At 39.5% G+C, this 19,738-nt stretch overlaps 1 long non-coding RNA gene across 2 annotated transcripts in view; it reads left to right on the forward strand.

Moving 5' to 3' along the window:
• The window catches only part of LOC125483004, a 47,325-nt gene extending 31,610 nt beyond the window's left edge, over nt 1-15,715 (forward strand). For both annotated transcript variants that reach the window (XR_007262000.1, XR_007261999.1), the window contains exon 3: nt 15,537-15,715. This is a non-coding gene — a long non-coding RNA (uncharacterized LOC125483004). The remainder of the gene's footprint in view (nt 1-15,536) is intronic.
• Nucleotides 15,716-19,738: the final 4,023 nt, after the last annotated feature.

Genomic DNA, 19,738 nt, shown 5'->3' on the forward strand with positions numbered 1-19,738 from the left:
TAAGCTAGATCGTAGACTTTGTGTGTGTGCATGTGTACGGACACACATACCTGGGCCACAGCAGACCCTATGATCATACGTGCACCGTACTAATTTTTCAGTGTAGGGCCTAACCTCCAATCAACTTGGAACCCTGTGTCAGTTGGCCAGACCCACTCTATTAAGGCTGTACAATGGCCTGCATACAATTAAACAGGCACCTCATGACAATACCAATAGCCATAGACAGACGCCAAGTTGATTGCATATTTATTTGAGCAAATGATCACAGGGATGTCTATATCAGCTGCACTATGACAGGCTACTAGTGACTTCTGGCCTGATCACCGCAGTTCCTGGCTTACCACATTCATAAGTTGGACCCTCAAAAAACATAAACAACACAAGCAATATCACAGTAAAATTAACATTTGAAGGAACCTCCAGGCACCTGGAGCTCACAGTGCCTAGTGGATCTTAAAGTCCACCATACCAAGAACTTGCAAAGAAGTCCTTCTCTTAACCAGGAAATCGTGACTTTTTGAGCATGCACACGAACACATGAAATAGGAGTAGAAGTAGATCATTCGGCTCTTGCAGTCTGCTCTGCCATTCAGTAAGATCAGGGCTGACCTGGTTATATTTCTAATTGCACATTTCCAGCTACTGCTAATAACCCTTGATTCCCCTACCTTAAAAAAATCTATCCACCTCTGCCTTAAAGATATTCAGTGACTGCACTTCGATTGGCTTCTGTTGCAGAGAATTTCAAAGTCACACATCCTCCGAGGAGAAAAAGAAAACTCTTCCTCTCTATTCTGAAAGAGAAACCTCTGTTTTTAACAAAAAGTGTCCACATTCTGGTCTGACCTGCAACAGGACACATCTATCCATGTGCATCTTATCAAGGTTATTCAGGATCTTGTATGCTTCAATCAAGTCATCCCTGCAATCCCAGCCTGTCCAACCTATTCTCATAAGACTCATTCATTCCAGGTATCAGACTCGTAAACCTCCTCTGAACTACCCTCAATGCATTTGCAAATAAGGAAAGCAAAACCGCACACAGTATTTGGGATGTGGTCTCACCAATGTCCTGTGTTGAGGAAAGGTATCAAAGAGGAGTCTCCATTACTGTGTTCAGAGGTACAAGTGACTTTATTCAGAGCTCTTCTGTCACATTTGTGGGAGAGGCCAGAGATGCCTCCTAACTTAGGTTTCACATGGGGGCTAGTTGCCCTCTTAATCACAGCTCAGATCAGACATAAATGACACTCTGCCTTTCCCAATATAGTTCAGGATATTTATACATAACACATTTCAATGGTTACATGCAACATTGACATCAGTGCTTGCCACATCCCCTCTAACCTACATATCCAACCCTGTGGATACATGATCAATGATGGACAACTTCATGGTCATCCTTAGGCCTTTGCATCATCTCATGATGTTTGCCAGACCCCCTATCACCTGTGCTTGACTATCGTATTGACCACATTCCAACACCAATTGTTATGGTCCTTTATTTGCCAGTTGCATTATATACTTCCTTATTACTAATAACTTGTCAAATTCGGCCATGCAATTCAAATCTCTTGCCGACCTTAGTACAGAAGATTAAAAGGATGTTAATTTCTACTAATTGTTATAATATTTGTAATATCAGCTGTATTATTACAGTTACATATGAACTTATACATAGTTGAACCTAATAATATGATCTTAACAATTTCAGGAGCAGCTTCCCTCTTATCCGATTTGAAAAAGTTAAACAAACCTCTGTTAGGTTCAAAGTGACAATTGTTTATTCTCTCAAGGTCTTAGTAACACTGTTTCACAATTGTTTTTGTCCCCCTTGCTATGTTATTTGTCTCTTGGTACTGTTACGACGTTATCTTGTTTATACTTTGCTTTTGTTCTGCAGACGGAAAAAAAGATCTTGCAGGGATGTTTACCGAAACCAGTGTCTCTATCCAAGGCTAATTGTTTTCAAATATCTAATTCCCCAATGTCAATAAATTTAAACGTATATTATTGTACGAAAATGTGTCGACTCTAATATGTAATTATAATTATTTAAAAAGCCTCATCTCGGGTGTGTCAAGCTTTCCCTTTCTATTTCATATAGAAATTGGAAATCTCAAATCAGATGGTTTTCATCTGAGCTACCTTATCAGAGTCTTAGTGTTCGCATTCTAGTCCCATCTTACTAAAATTCAGAAGCATTTTGTTGTCTGTGGTGACAGGCCATGATTTGAGTAATATGAAATTCTACATCAGCTAAAACTCCCTTCATCTGTGTCAGTTAAAAAGAAAACCCATAATAGCCATTTTGTCATATTCAGCCATGGGCAACGATGACACACTACATAACTGAAATGTAACATCCTGATTTTTATGTTCAATTTCTCTCATAATAAACAATAACATCTCATTAGCCTTCTTGATTGCATGTTGTACTTGCAAATTAACTGTACTCATGCATCACAACAACTAAATCCCTCGGCACCTTAGAATTCTGCAGTCTCTCTCCATTGAATAAAATGACCAAGAAATACAGGACCTAATTAAGAATAAGAACAAAGCTTTTGCAAATTTGAAATTTTGCCATGCCTAAAGAGAAAGTAGCAGTCCTAAAAGTGGCTGCAGGCAATGGTGCAGCATAAGGAACAAAAGAGAGAGTGAGAAAGATCCAGCATCTCATGGACGCCAACAACTTCTGTAATCCCTTAAGCATCGTAAAGATGATCTGTGGCCCAAGCACTGCAGGACCCTGCCGAGTGACAAACATTGGAGGGGAACTCCTCAAGGACAAATAGACAGTAAAAGCTTGCTGGAGAGTACATTCTGAAGCACTTCCCAAAAGAGAATTTGGATGAACACACCCAAGCCCATTCTTCAATCACCTTCCAGCTCAGTCTCAGCACCACCCTTATCCTGAGCAAAGTTTGAAAAGCTGTTGGTAAGCTGAAAAATAACAAAGGCTCTGGAACAGATTCCTGGTGAAATTCTTTGATTTGATTTATTATTGTAATGTACCTAGGTTCATTGAAAAGTTTTGTTTTATGTGCAGTACAAGCATATTATACCATACAAAGTGCATTAGTGCAATAGAACAGAGCAAAGAATACAATATTACAGCTGCAGTGAAGGTGCACAAAGAGTGAGATCAACTTTAGAGAGGTCCATTCAGAAGTCATATGCAATAGGAAAGAAGCTGTTCTTGAATCTGTTGGTACATGTGTTTAAGCTTTTATATCTTCTGCCCAATGGAAGAGGTTAGAAGAGATTATAACTGGGGTGGAAGGGGTCTTTGATTATGTTGGCTGGCTTTCCACGTCAGCGAGAAGTGTAGATATATGTCAATGGATTAAAGGTTGGTTTGCGTGATGGACTAGGCTGTGTTCACAACTCTGCAGTTTCTTATAGTCCTGGGCAGAGCAGTTGCCACACCAAGCTGTGATGCATTTGGATAGAATGCTTTCTATGGTGCATCTATTAAAATTGGTACAAGTCTTTACTGACATGCCAAATTTCCTTAGCATCCTGAGGAGGTAGAGGCATCAAAACAAAAACAAAGTCACTGGAAAAGCTCAACAGGTCTGGCAGCATCTGTGAAGTAAAAAAGAGTTAATGTTTCGGGTCCAGTGACCCTTCCTCAGAAGTAGAGGCATTGTTGTGCTTTCTGGATCATTGCATGAACGTGGGTAGACCAGGACAAATTGTTGGTAATCCTCACTCCTAGGAACTTGATGGTCTTGACCATCTCCACTTCAACCAGCAATTCAGATGCTCCTGGCATGTCAATTTCAATCAGTTTTCCACTGGAGTTATTGACCCAATCCAATTTGGTTTCTGTTTCCCAGTTCTATGACTAAAAAAAATAGCCTAAGGTACTTGCAATGAGTAGCCTTAGAGCCTCTGCACACAAAACCTCTGCAATAGTTTCTTAGAGCAGCATCAGTGTTTCCTGAGAATTCACCATCAACTGAGCAGAATAAAGATGGGAGTCCAATGAAAATGAAAGAATTCAGCAAGTGGAACTTGCATTTGTCTTGTGCATTATCACAATCACATGCCTGAAACAGTTAAAGCATTTCACATGATAAGTTAATGAATTTTTACTTAATGTAGACAAACACAGCAGCTATACCACATAAAGGGCTAAGAATCACTGGCTAACCTACCTGCCCCAACTTAACCCTGGCCTGTAATAGTCTGAAGATAGAACCTCAACCCTCTGTATCAGGATGTCCCTCCTCAAAGAGCTGCCAACTAATCAGAGGTCGGCAACATTAATGCAGCACCATCACACTTGGGACCTGAGGAGTTGTTTGGTGCTTCATCCAGTTCTGCAGGTGAATTGCAGATCTTTGAGTCTCCGATGGGTCCAGGCAGCTCCATAATGAGGGACCCCAGGGAAACCTATTAGGCTGGGCACAGAAATTAATTGCTTATTTAAGGGAAAAAAACAAAGTTGCTGGAAGCCCAGCAGGTCTGTCAGCATCTGTGAAGGAAAAGACAGTTAACGTTTCAGGTCCCGTGACCCTTCCTCAGAAGGAGTGAGGAAGGACCCGAAACGTTAACTCTTTTTTCCTTCACAGATGCTGACAGACCTGCTGAGCTTTTCCAGCAACTTTGTTTTTGTTCCTAATTTACAGCTTCGGCACTTCTTTTGGTTTTTATTGCTTATTTAAGGGGTTCAGTTATCCCATGGTTGAACGCATGCCTGATACCACTCCTGCCACTGGTTAAATTGTGTGGGTCCAGACGCAGGCTGGAATTCTTTTGCCTCCTCGCCTTCAGATGTCTTATGAATGTCTTTTGAAAATTGCAAGTTTATCATCCACCAACAAGACGGTCTGTTGTTCAGATCATAGTTCCTTTATGATTTTGATGTTACTAATTGAGGAAGCATAATGGCCATGTCAGCATGAACATATCCGATCCTCTTCTAATCTTTGTAGAATCTTTAACTTTCTCTGAATCTTGATTTGGCTAATAAAGCCTCAGTTTAGGACCAGTGTCAGCTCAATTTGCGCTCAAATCTAGGAATGGGACTGAGCATTTTCCTCTGGGTCAGACACTGTGGGTTTAGCATGCAGCTAACCTGGTTCTTTGTTAAACAAGAATCATTTTATTATTCTAAACCTTCCACAGTGTTGCTGCATGCTCAAATACAAGCACAGCGCAAAAATTAATGTTCAAAAAGCTTAAACTGTCATAGATTATTAAATGTTATTTGTGCAGTTAATGACTCCAGTAGTGAAATAAATTGACTTCCCCCAGTACACTTTGACTGTTATTGACCACAAACTACAAAGTGATAGATACATGTTGCTCTGGGACAATTCCTTTTCTTCCACCGGCTTTTTAAAAATCATTTGTACCTAGTCTCTCCTTGTGTTTATTATCGTTGACCCTTATTCGAAGCTCTTTGTGTACGGTTTCAGCTTGCCACACAACCTCTGAGTCAAGGTTATGGTGATAAATTCTACTGTATTGTCATTTCTATTCTGAGGAAATTGGTTTGGTGCTTTCACATTGAAGGGAGATAATTTGCTGCAGTCTTTCAGATGGATTAGAAATGGATTGAAGTTAGAGTTCATGCCTCCCATTACGCTGCGCAAAGAGAAGTGTCTTAAGGCAGTGTACACACTCCAGCCTTCATTATGTGCACTTAATACCTTTCCTTTTTGTCACTTAATGAAATTTTCCACAGAAACATGTCTTGCTAACTAAAGCCTTTTGATTGCCCAACTCGTTTTCATGGAAAAGAAATTACAGGACACACCATGTTGAGGGCGGGAGAACTTTCCAAGTGCATGCCCTTTCTATTATTTCATTAGGTTTATATTCTCTTTTAGATATAAAGCTCATTTAGAAATTCATTCCCTGAGTTAGGGCAACAATTTAGTGAAGTAGTCGACACTGGTTCGATGAAAAGTGATGCTCTGCTTTAGAATGCCTGTCCCTATTCTTGTGTCCTTGTCAAAGTGGTCTAGAACATACTTGTTTAAAGGTACAGAGCAGACTGCGGTTGTCACAGCATTCACAATGGATTCATTCAACGTGAAGAGTATTTGTCTCAATCTAACTTTTTTTTTAAAATTCAGAATCTAAGAATGTAAACGGGCTATTCAACTGAATTTATGAACTGTGGTCAAATACAGTGAAAATTAGCCAGCTACAAATTAGATGAGAGACCTCCAAGAATAGAAAAAAAGCAACACAGTAGTGGATGATTGGAACATATTCCCAGCAGAAGTGCTTGAGGCTAAGATTTATAACTTTCCACAAAGCTGCCAAATATACGTGACGATTTAGGAATACGATTCATGGTTGAAAATAGTTTTTTTGATTAAAGCTGTTAAATATTCCATTGAATAAGACAGGAGGGAATTAGAAGGTTTGATTCTAAAGGGAAGATTAGAATGAGAAGGATGTTGTTTAGAAGGCATTTGGCCAGAGTTGAATTGTGAAGATGCATTAGTTGAAGAATATTCCGGAACTTAGCTTCATTACCTTTAATCAGGGAGTATATAAAGATAACTTTGCATAGAAAGATAAGTAATATTGTTATGGTGATTTTGCATTGATGATCTGTACATCTCTCATTACCTCAATTTTGCCTAGTTTGTGATGTGTATTTTAGGATTGAGATTTTGTACTGTTTTTATTACAAACTACGGAATTTATGCAACAGAATTTTGGTCAGAGCACTTTAAGTTGGACAGGAATTTGATCAGAAAACCTTTGGACAAAACAAATGACTTAAATATTTCTGAAGAAGATGCACTTTGTTAAAGCTTTTTGCCTTGCACTTATCAGAACAATTCACAAGAAATACAAACAGTAAAAGGAAAATGACACTTTATACTGTGGGTCAAGAGAGTTCTGACTGGTTAGCATGTGGAGGTGTTGCTATAGTGAATGTAGAAGTTTATGACTGACAGTTAACCGCCAAGCTTTACTTAAATTTAAGCCATGCAGGTTAAGACGTTGCCCTGAGAAATGAACCAGAGTGGCTATCACATGTTTTGTTGAGTTGAAACAGAAGCAATGTGTGTATGTGTTCATTCTATGAGCAAAGAACAGTGCCCTGTGTATTAATACACACACAGTTTCTAGTATGTGCAAGTGTGTCTCATTGCATGCCTGATGTACTACCTTTAAATCATTGTCAGCATAATTCTATACACTAAGGATTATTTAGAAAATCCTATATTTGATATTCAGCAAGTAAGGGATGGTTGAGTGTAATCAGTACCGTGCTTGTTGTGAATGGCTTAGTGGATATGCTGTTTGGTGCAATCACCAGTCTTTGGGGCATATGACATACATAATAAGCATCACACTGATACTGAAATTCGTGTACCACATTACTCATTTGTGTGATAGGCAGAACATTGTTTTGGTTTGATGGAGTCTGGTTCTCAAACAGGCTGATGATTAATAGTTCTGATGAATCTGCTCTGTCATAAGGTAAGAAAGGTGTAGTATAGATATAGAATAGAATCCCTACAGTGTGGAAACAGGCCCTTCGGCCCAACAAGTCCACACCGAACCTCAGAGCATCCCACCCAGACCCATCCCCTATAACCCACCTAATCTACACCTCCCTGAACACTATGGGCAATTTAGCATGGCCAATCCACCTACCTTGCACATCTTTGGACTGTGGGAGGAAACCGGAACACCCACAGGAAACCCACGCAGACACTGGGAGAATGTGCAAACTCCACACAGACAGTCGCCCAAGGCTGGAATCGAACCCGGGTCCCTGGCACTGTGAGGCAGCAGTGCTAACCACTGTGCCACCGTGCCGCCCCGATAACAGTTTCAATTGCATGAATGCTGGGCTAACATGTCTGAGTGCCACCCGGTTTAGTTTGGCTAGGGGAGAAGATTGTGGTGCAGTCATGAGTTGGTACTGGCCGTATGTTTCGATCTTCTCTTAAGTCCGGTATGAAATATGGCATTGGGTAGACTAGAAACTCGATAATACTTAGGTGTTGATCCATCTATGAGCAATGTAATGTGTGAATTTCACCACAGCTTTGAAGTATGTTCACTTATGTCCATATTTAGTTAAGTATTGGCCAGAGACTTGACGATGTCCGCTGTTTGAATGTCAAAAGTCACATGATTTGTTGTAACCAGTTTAACAGCCTATTTGTGTCCCATTTTTAAAAAATGACTAAGTTAACTGTATGTCATGCTTGTATGGGCATGAGACAAGCCAGTCACTATCTCAATCCTTTAGTTAGATTCCTGCCTTACAGTTACTTCGTTAGCTAGTATCTTCTTAATATCAATTAGAGATTAGATTAAATTATTTATTTCACTGAGGATATATATTACAATGTATATCCGTAACCATGTGTACAAAGCCAACTGAACCTTTCAGTTGGTCTTCATTTTGTAACCAGCTCCTAGCAGTTCTTAACACATATGCACCTCTGAAGTCCTGTTATTAGCCGACTTATAATAACCTCTAACTATCCATTATGTTCTCTTGTATGAACAGCAACTTTAAACATCTGTTAATATGTAATACTTGAAGTGAAGAATGCCATACATTAGTTGCACTAATGCTTGAATAATATATTCTATTCCATCTCAGTTTCACTATCCTGTTCTGACCAGTCGATAACCCTTCTTGGAATGGCACTTCCGTTGTGCTATGAACCTCTGTGGAATCTCCTTGACATGCTCCATCAATCTATCATACGCGAAATTGGATTCTCAAATTCTACATCCCATGATTTGCTGTCATCTTGCAGAACTTCCAAAATGGCCTCATTTTGGATTAAGCTTTGCCAGTTTTCTCCTTTCACATTGAAGAATTCCCTCTAATTCAGCTGTTTTCATAATGAAATTGATCTATTTTAATATCCTTGTGGGAGTTGCTGACAAGATATTTTACTGACTTGCTTTTCATGGTTCACGCTGTCAGTTGACATTTCTGACTTGCTTAGTGGTTAGCAGCTTACAATTATTCAACAGCGTTTGCATGTAATACATCCATGCTATTTAGAAAATGCATTTGAATTTAAATGGGTAGTAGAACTATATGATCTAACCCAAAAAGACAGGTTTGTATTTCCTTGATTATGGGGTAAACTAATTGAAATATTTAAGATGATTAACAGATTTGATATTTTGTGTAGATGAAAACTGTTTATCCTGATGAGGCAATCCAGAAGAGAACCCTTAAATTTTTTTCTAGGCTGATCACAAATGATGGCAATAAGTAATTCATACAAAGTGTAGCGGAAATCTAGAATTTCATGTCTTCCGTATTCCACAAAAAAACCTGTTTCAACTATATCAATGTAAAATTTCAAACTGATGTGAATAAATTAATATATTTTTGTGGGATACAGTATTAAGGGATTTGGAACTATGGCAAGTAAGTACAGTTCAAATGTGGATTAACCATGATTTAATTGTTTGAGCAGGTCAAAGGAGCTGAAATGGCTAATCCTGCTCCTACCTTTACAGTCGATATGAACTCATAAGTTAGGGCAAGAGTATGCCATTGAACCCTTTTAGTCAGCACCACCAATTAATAAGATTAAATCGTAACCTCAAATTCACATTCCCACTTACCCTCATAATCTTTGGCTCTCTTGTTAGCCAAGAACCTACCAACCTCTGCCTGAAAAGTATTCGATAACCATGCTTCCACTATCTCAAGATAAAGACTCACAACCCTCTGAGAGGAAACATTCCTTCTCATTTCTGTGTTAAATAGGAAAGTTCTTATGTCCAACCTCTGTTTGTAGCTTTAATTTCTCCACAAGGCGAAACAGCCTTTCACAATTGAATTTTTCAAGTCCTCTCAAAACCTTATACATTTCAATCAGATCACTTCACATCCTTCCTAACGCCAGTGAATACAGGTTCTGCCTACCCTCGTAATTTAAACTTCAAATCTCAGATATCTATCAAGTGAACCTTCTCTGAACTGCTTTCTTAAAAGGAGACTAAGCTGAACACAGCACCGCAAATGTGATCGTAACAAAATTGTATACTGTGACAACATATTCTTACTCTTCTATTCCATTTCTATTGCAATAACCAACAAACTTCTACTTTCCTTCCTAGTCATTTGTGGGATCTGCATAATAGCTTTTTGTGATTCATTTATCAGCATACCCAGGGTTCTGCAATTTCTCTTCATTTAAATAATGTGATTTTTCTCTTCTCCCTATTGAGTGAACATGTTTATATTTTCTCACATTATCCTCCATCTGCTGAATTTTTGCCCACTCATGTAACCTATCTGTATTCATTTTGCAGACTTCTATGTCCTTTTCACAACTTACTTTCCTACCTATCTTTGTATCATCAGAAAATCAGCCCCTTCATCCAAGTCATAATTGAGGCCCCAGCACTGATCCCTGTAGCATAACACTCTTCAGACCCTGGCAACCCAAAAACTATTATTTTGTTTTTATTTAACCTATTTTACGAATCAACTTGTTCAGGAACGTTATTACACACCTCTTAAGCAGGTGGGACTTGAACCCGGGCCTCCAAGTCCATGGATAGCGAAACTACCACTGTACCACATGCCACCCTCTATTTCCTATTAACTAACCAATCCTCTATCCATGCTACTATGTTGCCCCTTTACCATGAGTACTTACTTTGTATAGTAACCTTTGATGTGGCTTCAAGTCAAATGCCTTCTGGAAGTGTGGATACAGTACATTCACTGGTTTCTTTTTATCTACATTGCGTAGTACTGCTCTGAAGAACTGCAAAAAATTAGTGAAACACAATTTCCCGTTCACAAATATGTCAATATGCCCATTTAGGACAGAGATGAGGAAGATTCTTTATTTTTCCTGAATGTAGTTATTGACCAGTAGTTGTTTACCACAGAGGGCAGTAGAGATTAAGTTGTTAAGTACACAGGCCAGGTAAAGTCGCCATAGTCCTACTGGACCATAGGCCTGTATTCTCATTAGAGAAAGGCGATTGGTCGTGGTTTAACCTGAGCATCATCACACCTCAGGTGAGAGGAAAGGTTTAAAAAAAGAGTTCCTACAATCCAATGGGGAGTTCCTACTATCTCTTAAAAAAAAAAAGAGTGCTTTTCTTGTAACCTCAGCTGGTGCAATAAATGAACACATGTTGTTGGCATCCCTAAACAACGCAACCTAGTAGTCAAGCCAGCTGAGCTAACAACCCTCTGACAAGTATATTTAAGGCTGAGACAGACACATGTTTAATCATTAAGGGAATCAATGGTTCTAGGGTTAAGATAAGAAAGTGGAGCTGAGGATTTTCAGATCAGTTATTATCTCTTCAAATGGCTTCCTTCTAATCCGACGCCTTGCAGTCTTCTGGTCTTCTGACCTGCTCTTCCGGTATCTGAGGTCCATGCATAGCTTCAACTTCCAGAGTTAGGCGTCAATGCGTTGGTATGGATGTGGAATCCTGGCGTGGCTGTGTGGCCATGAAGCTTGGGAGGGGATGTTGGTTGATATTAGGGGATTCAGCAATGGTAATACCATTGAGTGTCAATAGATTTTGGTTAGATTCTGTCTTGTTGGAGATAGCCATTGCCTGGCACTTGGGTAGCATCGTTGTTACTTGCCACTAAGCAGTCCAATCCTGAATGATGCAGAGGTCTTGCTTCATATGGATACAGGCTGCTTCAGCATCTGAGGAGTTATAAAAGGTACTATACATTGTTCAATCATCACCAAACATCCCAATGTATGACTTTATGGCAGAAGGAAGGTCATTGGTGGAGTAGTTGCGAGATTATTGGGTCTCAGGCCCTACTTTGAGAAACTTGATGTCCTGGCTACAACAACCTCAACCATGTTCCCTTATACCAGGTATAGCTCCCAAGAGCAGAAAGTTTTCCCTCAATTCTCATTGACTCCAATTTTGCCAGAATTCCTTTTATATCATACTTATTCAAATGATTCCTTGATTTCAAGGGCAGTATTTCCCACCTTAATTCTGGAGTTCAGCTCTTTAATCCATGTTTGGACCGAAGCTGTAATGAGTTAAGGAGAGTTGAGTGGCCCTTTCAGTTAGTTTAATGTCTCAGCTAAATAGTTCACATTATTTGCAAATGTGGAGACATTTCACTTGGACCAAAGAGTCACCTTTAATATTCTTTGCTAGTTTTATTTCCTGTCTGCTCATGGAGTGACTGATTCATATTGGGCCCCAGTGGATACTGGCAGTGCTTCCATGTTTTACTAAAATACAAATTTTCAGATGAACTTGGGTTGTTAGTGATGGCGTAGAATTCAATTTACTGGCTGTTCACTCGTACATACTTGGATTACGCACCCTTTTCAACCCAACCAAATTGGACAACATTACTTTGAAAATGATAGGAAATAATATACAGAAGACCTGTTCTTTAATGATCTTGGAGGTATAAATCTTGGCCTAGACATCAGGAGAGCTTTATTGTTCGTCTTTGAAAGTTGCTGAGAAAAACCGGAAGATGGCTGCCTCAGTTTATGTTTCATTAGAAAGAATACTGTTCTAACGGCGTGCCATTCCCTTGGTTTTCCACTGAACTATTAACCTAGATTATGTGCTCCGTTACTGGAATAAGATTTATAAACCTATGACCTTTTGACATGAGTGCTATGCGTGAGCCAAGGCTGGCATTTTAAAGACTAATAGTAGAGCCCTTATTGCCATTACAACCAAGCTCAGCCGAGCATAGATGTACATCAAACCTGGATTACTGCTACTACTTAAACATTTTACCAGCTGATTCAAGCTTTCAGAAAGCAGCCTCGGATCCTTCTAGATGCACACATTTTGGGTGACAAAGCCACTACATTCAATAAGTTCTCTCAGTTGAGCCTTTAGACTTTATCTATTGTATGTAGACAGTACTGAAAAAAAAATAGGCTACAGAGAGAAAGCACCTAAATCCAGCTATCTGTTCTGCATGGAGAAGTAACAAAGTCTTGTGTAGCTATTCTCAGTCACCATTTTCTTATAATCTTATAACAAATTCTTATATGTGGTTTGGCCACATCTGGAGTATTGTGTCCAGTTCTGGTCACCTCATTACAGGAAAGATGTGGAGGCGTTGGAAAAGGTGCAGAGCAGATTTACCAGGATGTTGCCTGGAATGGAGGGAAGTTCTTAACGAGGAAAGGTTGAGAGAGCTAGGGCTTTTCTCTTTAGAACGACGAAGGATGAGAGGTGACTTGATAGAGGTGTACAACATGATCAGAGGTATAGATAGAGTAGACAGCCAGAGACTTTTTCCTAGGATGGAGGTAGCTATTACGAGGGGGCATAGTTTTAAAGTGAGTGGAGGTAGATATAGGGGAGACGTCAGAGGTACGTTCTTTCCTCAGAGAGTGGTCGGGACGTGGAATGCATTGCCGGAGAGGGTAGTGGAGTCGGTCTCATTAGAGGCATTTAAGCGGCTATTAGATAGGCATTTGGATGATAGTATAAGGTAGGGGTGGAGGTTAGATAGATCTTAGGATTAGGGTAAAAGTTCGGCACAACATCGTGGGCTGAAGGGCCTGTACTGTGCAGTATTGTTCTATGTTCTATGTTCTATCTGTTCTTTCTGCAAATTCCCTTGTTGAAAGGAAAAAGGGAAAAACCACTTTCAGTGACATTGAATGGGTGAATCCTCAACCAGTGCACAGAAAATTGAGAATCAGCAAATCTAATTCAACAACCTCCTGTCACGAACAAGAATCGGAAGGAGTCAAAAGAAAACCAACAGAAAACATCTCATTGGTCCCTGTTATCTGGACTGGTGTCAGACTGTGTTTCTCAGACATATTTTTCTCTTACCCAACTCACAATCATAATCATAGATCATACAGTACAGAAGATGCCCTTCATCCCATAAGACTGTACCTATTTATACTAATCCCACTTTCCAGCACCTGGCCAATAGCCTTGAATAGCATGACATTTCAAGTTAATGTTTCAGGTCCGGTGCCCCTTCTTCAGTTCTGAGGAAGGGTCACCAGACCCGAAACATTAACTCTGATTTTTTTCTTTACAGATGTTGCCAGACCTGCTGAGCTTCCAGCAACTTCTGTTTTTGTTCCTGATTTACAGTATCCGCACTTCTTTCATTTTTTTAATGCCATTTTAAGCGCTCATCCATGTACTTTTTAAAAAGTTGTGAGGTTTCCTTCCTCTACTGCCTTCACAGGCAATGCATTCCAGATTCCCACCACCTTGTTGGTGAAAACATACTTCCTCAAATTCCCCCTTTACTTTCTGCCCTTCACCTTAAAATTATGCCCCTTCATTATTGACCCTTCAACTGAGGGGTCCAGCTGCTTCCTATTAACCCTGCCCCATATAATCTTCTATACCTCACTTGGGTCCTCCCTCAGCCTTCCCTGCTTTAAAGAAAACAATCTGAGCTTATCCAGTTTCTCTTCAGAGCTAAACTGCTCCAACCCCAGCAAAAATCCTAGTGAATTTCATTTACACCTCATCCAGTGCAGTGTCATGTCAGTTTTAAACAATATGGAGATTTTAGGTTTTAGGGAGTCACACTTATAAATTAGCAATTCAGTTTGTCTGTTTCTTGACATTGGTTAAAAAACAATTGGTCTACAGCCATTGTTGTTGGCTTGTTAATGGAAAACTTGCATATTCTTTTCTGTGTGCATATTCTTTTGGCCTGCTTCAGTGGTTTCATCAAATTTGTGATGACTCTGGGAAGAGTGGGGCTTGGTTTCCAGTGTATCACCCCCAAGAGTTGTGATAAGGTAAAGAAATTGTCCTTTGAGCAGAGATTTAGCAGAGTAGGCCTATATTCCCTGAAGTTCAGAATAATTGGAATTAGTCTAATTGAAAATGTAAATTTCTTTAAGGGCCTCAGAGTAAATGCTGAGAAAAATTGTTTCCCCAGTTTAGGAATCTGGAAAGCAGAGACATAGTCATAGGATTACCATTTAGGACTGCGATGAGGAGACATTTCTTCACTCAATCTTAGGGAATCTTCTATCCTAAATATCTGTGGATGTTCAATTGTTGAGAACAATTGAGAGATTGATTTTTTTTTGGTCAAAAGTGTGAAGAGACTTAATAGATGGGGGAGAGTATCAAAAGGTGGTGTTAAGATTGAAAATCAGCCATGATTTTGTTAAATGGAGATGCAGGCTTGAGCAATCAGATGACCCACACCTGCTCCTATTTCTTCTGTTTTATATAAATGGTATTGACATATGGTTGTAGTGTTTGTACTAGTATGATGCTGCAGTGTGAATCAAGTGTTTTATCCCAAACTTGACAGTGCATTTTTTTGAAAGATACATTGTAGTTGGATAAACGCAGATGATAATTTTCTTCTTACTATACACTGTCATTTTCTTTTCCATGTGAGGCAATAGCAGCAGAAGTTTGAGGTTTTGGATTAAAGAGATAAAAGGAAACTGTGCTAGAAGCACAGATCAATGGAACACAAATTTGAGACTGATAGAGGTAATTTCAACTGGAACAGGTTTGTTGCCAGTATCCCATCCCATTCTTGTTTTACTGAGCCTTTCTCCTTTCTTTCCTTGCAGGTCACTGCTCCTGAACCGAACGCGACTGAACAGCAATTATAGGCTCCTTCAGCAGAGATGGAAAATGAAAGGCATGCGCTGCATCGGGGGAGTGCTGTACAGTGTGTCTGCCAACAAGCTTTCAAAAAGCTGTGCCATCCCTATCAGAAGTGGAGTCACAAGTGCAAAAAGTGCTGTAAAGTCAGGTAAAATGACCAGTATTCATGAAACATATCAAAAAAAAGAATACTTCAAATGAAATCCCAAATCTGATAGAATTTAAAATGTTTTTAAATTCCAGTATAGAATTTATGTCTTGTTTTCAGTCATTTAAATGTCTGCCTGTACTGATTCCATGAAAGACTGAAAGTAAATATAATACTACTAAAGGTTTTACTTTTTAATTGTTTGACGAGAAACCAGAAAAGCACTGAGGGATTTTTTTTTCCCTTTTATGGCAAGACTTTATCTGGAGACACTCATACAGCACAGAATGGTTACTGGATAGAAAGAGACCATTTGGCCCCTTCTGTTTTTGCTGGCTCTTTGAAAGGGAAGTTCATCTAGTGACACTACCTCACTTTTTCTCTATCACTCTTCAAATTCTTGCTTTTCAGATTATGATCCATTTCCCTCAGAAAAGACTTAGTTTGAACTCCTTTCACCTAATTCTGAGACAGGGCATTCCACATCCTCACTTTGTGAAATATACATTCCCCCCTATTGCATTGCTTCTTTTGCCAAATTTCTTAAATCTCCTGTTGAGCTTGAAACTGTCCACCAATGGGAACTGTTTTTCCCTAACTACTCTATCTAGACCCATCATGATTTTGAATACCTCTATCAAATCTCCTCTGAACCTTCTCCAAGGAAAACAGTCCTAACTTCTCCAAACTATCCAAATAACTGAAATTCTCTTTCCCTGGAACAATTCATTTGAATTCTTTTTTGCACTCTCTCCAATGCCTTTATATCTTTGCTAAAGTGTGGTACTCTTTGTTTTTGCACCACATACTTGCATTAAAGCTTATTGCTGTGTTTTTTTTTGTTGTTTGCACATATATGCTTTATTAACTTCTTCCAACCTTTTACTGCCACCTTTACAATATATGCATACAACTTCCTCTGCTGCTGCAACCCTTTTACATTTTATACCCTTTATTTTATAATGCCTTTTATCATTCTTTCTACCAAAACCTGTCACTTAATACTTCTCTGAGTTAAATTTAATTTACAGTTGTCTACCTATTCTATCAACCTTACGTACCCATTATAAAATCATAAGAAATAATAGCTGGATAGACATTTTGGTCTATTGAGCCTGCTCCACCATTCAGTAAGATTATGGCTGATCTGATTGTTGCCTTTATTCACTCCTGACAGAAATTTGAAATTCCATGCTATTCTCCTCATACCCAGTTCTTCCAAGCTTTGAATCATAAGCAGATTTTGAAATTGTGCGCTGTGCACCAAAGCCTAGCTGATTAATATATGTCAGGAAAGGTAGGGTGCCTGATTAATGTTCCTTCTGAGCTGCACATCCCGTAGGGAGCTCCACACAAGCTGATCAGCAGTGAATGTATAAGAAGTGACTGCTGCACATGGACTTTGAAGCCCGTGCAACATTGGGAAATATTAGACAAATGCTGATCCTAACACCGACTTCTGGAGAACTCAGCTATAAACGTTCCATCAGCCATGGTGGAATTTGAACCGAGGTTCCCAGAGCCTGACATTCTGAATTAACACTTTTTATTCAACACTATGCCACCGCCAGAACTTTTAGAGGGTGTATTCCATGCGTTAATGCAATACCATTATGGGCCTTCCTGTTAATTCATCACAAAACTCCAGAAAGCTAGTTGAACAAGATTTTCTTTAAATACAAGATAACACGGTGTAGAGCTACACTGTGTTATCTCAGATTCTCCAGCATCGGCGGTTCCTACTATTTCTTTAAATGCATCTGGCTTTCCTTAATTAGTCCACATTTGGTCAAGTGACGACTAAAGTTGATCTAAATTATTGTTTCTAAAGACCACCCCACCTCTGATGTTAAACTGCCTGATTGGTTTGTACTTGCTGGGTTTTTTTAAGCAAGATTGAAACATTTTCCGTTCTCTGGTCATTTGGCACTATCCCTTACTCTAAGGAAGATTGGAAAATTGTGTTCACTCTCACTGCAGTTTGCAGTAGTTCACTACTCCGTAGGTTACAACATAATTTTAATTGTTTTACCTGATTCCCAATATTGTCAAATAGAAAAACCAAGTTTTGTGAATGGGGAAATGGTGACATAGTGTCAATTCAGCATTTCAGGCTCTGGGGTTGTCAGTTTGAATCCCACTGATGGGATGGGGAAATTTGAGTACAATAAAATCTGGCCTTAAAGCCTAGTCTAATGGCAACTGTGAAAATATTTTTGTTGTCAAAATCCATTTGGTTTAGTAATCTCCTACAGGGGAGGAGGTCTGCACCTTTACTTAGTTTGGTCTTCATTGACTCAAGACTTGCAGCAACTGTTAATGGCCTCGAGGCAATTAAGCAGTAACTACTGAACTAGAGAGAGATGTCCACATTCCACAAACAAATAAAAAAAGACATTAAATTATTAATTCACTATAAATAACAAAACCCATTCAATGAAAATACAAAACTGGTTAACGCAGTTTTAGTTTGAGATGTAAAAATGTAAGTATTTACACCTGTAAATATCAACCTGTCACACAAACACATGCACACCTGTATAGGGTAAAGGACAAGCAACTGATTTCTCTTTGCAGAGATTCACTTTGGTGGAGAAAACACTTTTGGCTAATAACTTTTTTGCTGAAGAACTAATACTTAACGGTTAAGATGTGCAGTGGGCTATTGGTTTGAAATTCTGACATATGTAAATGGGTAATATCAAATATGGGCAGTTGATTTTTGGATCTCAGAAGATGTAATTTGCTGAGAAAGCACCATCTCCAGCAGTCTTCCAGTCACTCTTCAAGAGAGCAATCAAATAATCAATTTGATCAAATAGCAAAGAACTGCGGATACTGGAAATCAGAAACAAAAACCCTCCTGAAGCAGGGTCACTGGCTCTGCTTAGCTCTGCTTCCTCTCCACAGATGCCATGCGACCTGTTAAGTTTCTCCAGCAGTTTCTGTTTTTGAGTCCATTTGACCAATCACTTTGACTGTTCTATTGTTCATGGAGATGTCGTGGAGATTACCTCAGATACGATGGGATCTTGATCAGATGGGCCAAGGAGTGGCAGGTGGAACAAAAACAAAATTGCTGGAAAAGCTCAGCAGGTCTGGCAACATCTGTGAAGGAAAGAAACAGAGTCTACGTTTCGGGTCCGGTGACCCTTCCTCGCTGGTCCCGAGACATTAACTGTTTTTTTCCTTCACAGATGCTGCTAGACCTTTTGAGCTTTTCCAGCAACTTTGTTTTTGTTCCTGATTTATAGCATCCGCAGTTCTGGGGTGGAAGGGGATTTGATCTATAGGGAGAGGCTGAATAGGCTGGGGCTATTTTTTCTGGAGCGTCACACGCTGAGTGGTGACCATATAGAGGTTTATAAAATCATGAGGGGCATGGATAGAGTGAATAGACAAGGTCTTTTCCCAGGGGTAGGGGTGTCCAAAACAAGAGGGCATAGGTTTAAGGTGAGAGGGGAAAGATTTAAAAGAGACCTAAGGGGCTACTTTTTCATGCAGAGGGTGGTGTGTGTTTGGAATGAGCTGCCAGAGGAAGTGATGGAGGCTGGTAAACTTACAACATTTTAAAGGCATCTGGATGGTTATATGAATGGTTTAGAGGGATATGGGACAAATGCTGGCAAATGGGACTGGATTATTACAGGCTATCTAGTGGGCAAGGACGAGTTGGACCAAAGGGGTTGTTTCCGTGCTGTACATCTCTATGACTCTATGCTTTCAATGGTTCACCTTTTAAAAGGTGGTAACAGGCCAGGCTAATATTCTGGAGACATGGGTTTGAATTCCACCATGGCAAATGGTGATGGTTGTATGCAACAAAATGTGGAATTAAAAGTTAGTTTTAATGGTGACCATGTTGATTGTTGTAAAAGTTTATCTGGTTTACTAACGTCTTTTAGGAAAGGAAGTCTGCCATGGTTACCAGGCCTCCACATCCACAGCCAATGTGATTGACATTTAATTGACCTCGGAAATGGCTCTAGAAAGCCATTTAGTTCAAGGATAATTAGG

The sequence above is a fragment of the Rhincodon typus genome, chromosome 4 (assembly GCF_021869965.1).
Source record: "Rhincodon typus isolate 14 chromosome 4, sRhiTyp1.1, whole genome shotgun sequence".
NCBI classification, from domain to species: domain Eukaryota; kingdom Metazoa; phylum Chordata; class Chondrichthyes; order Orectolobiformes; family Rhincodontidae; genus Rhincodon; species Rhincodon typus.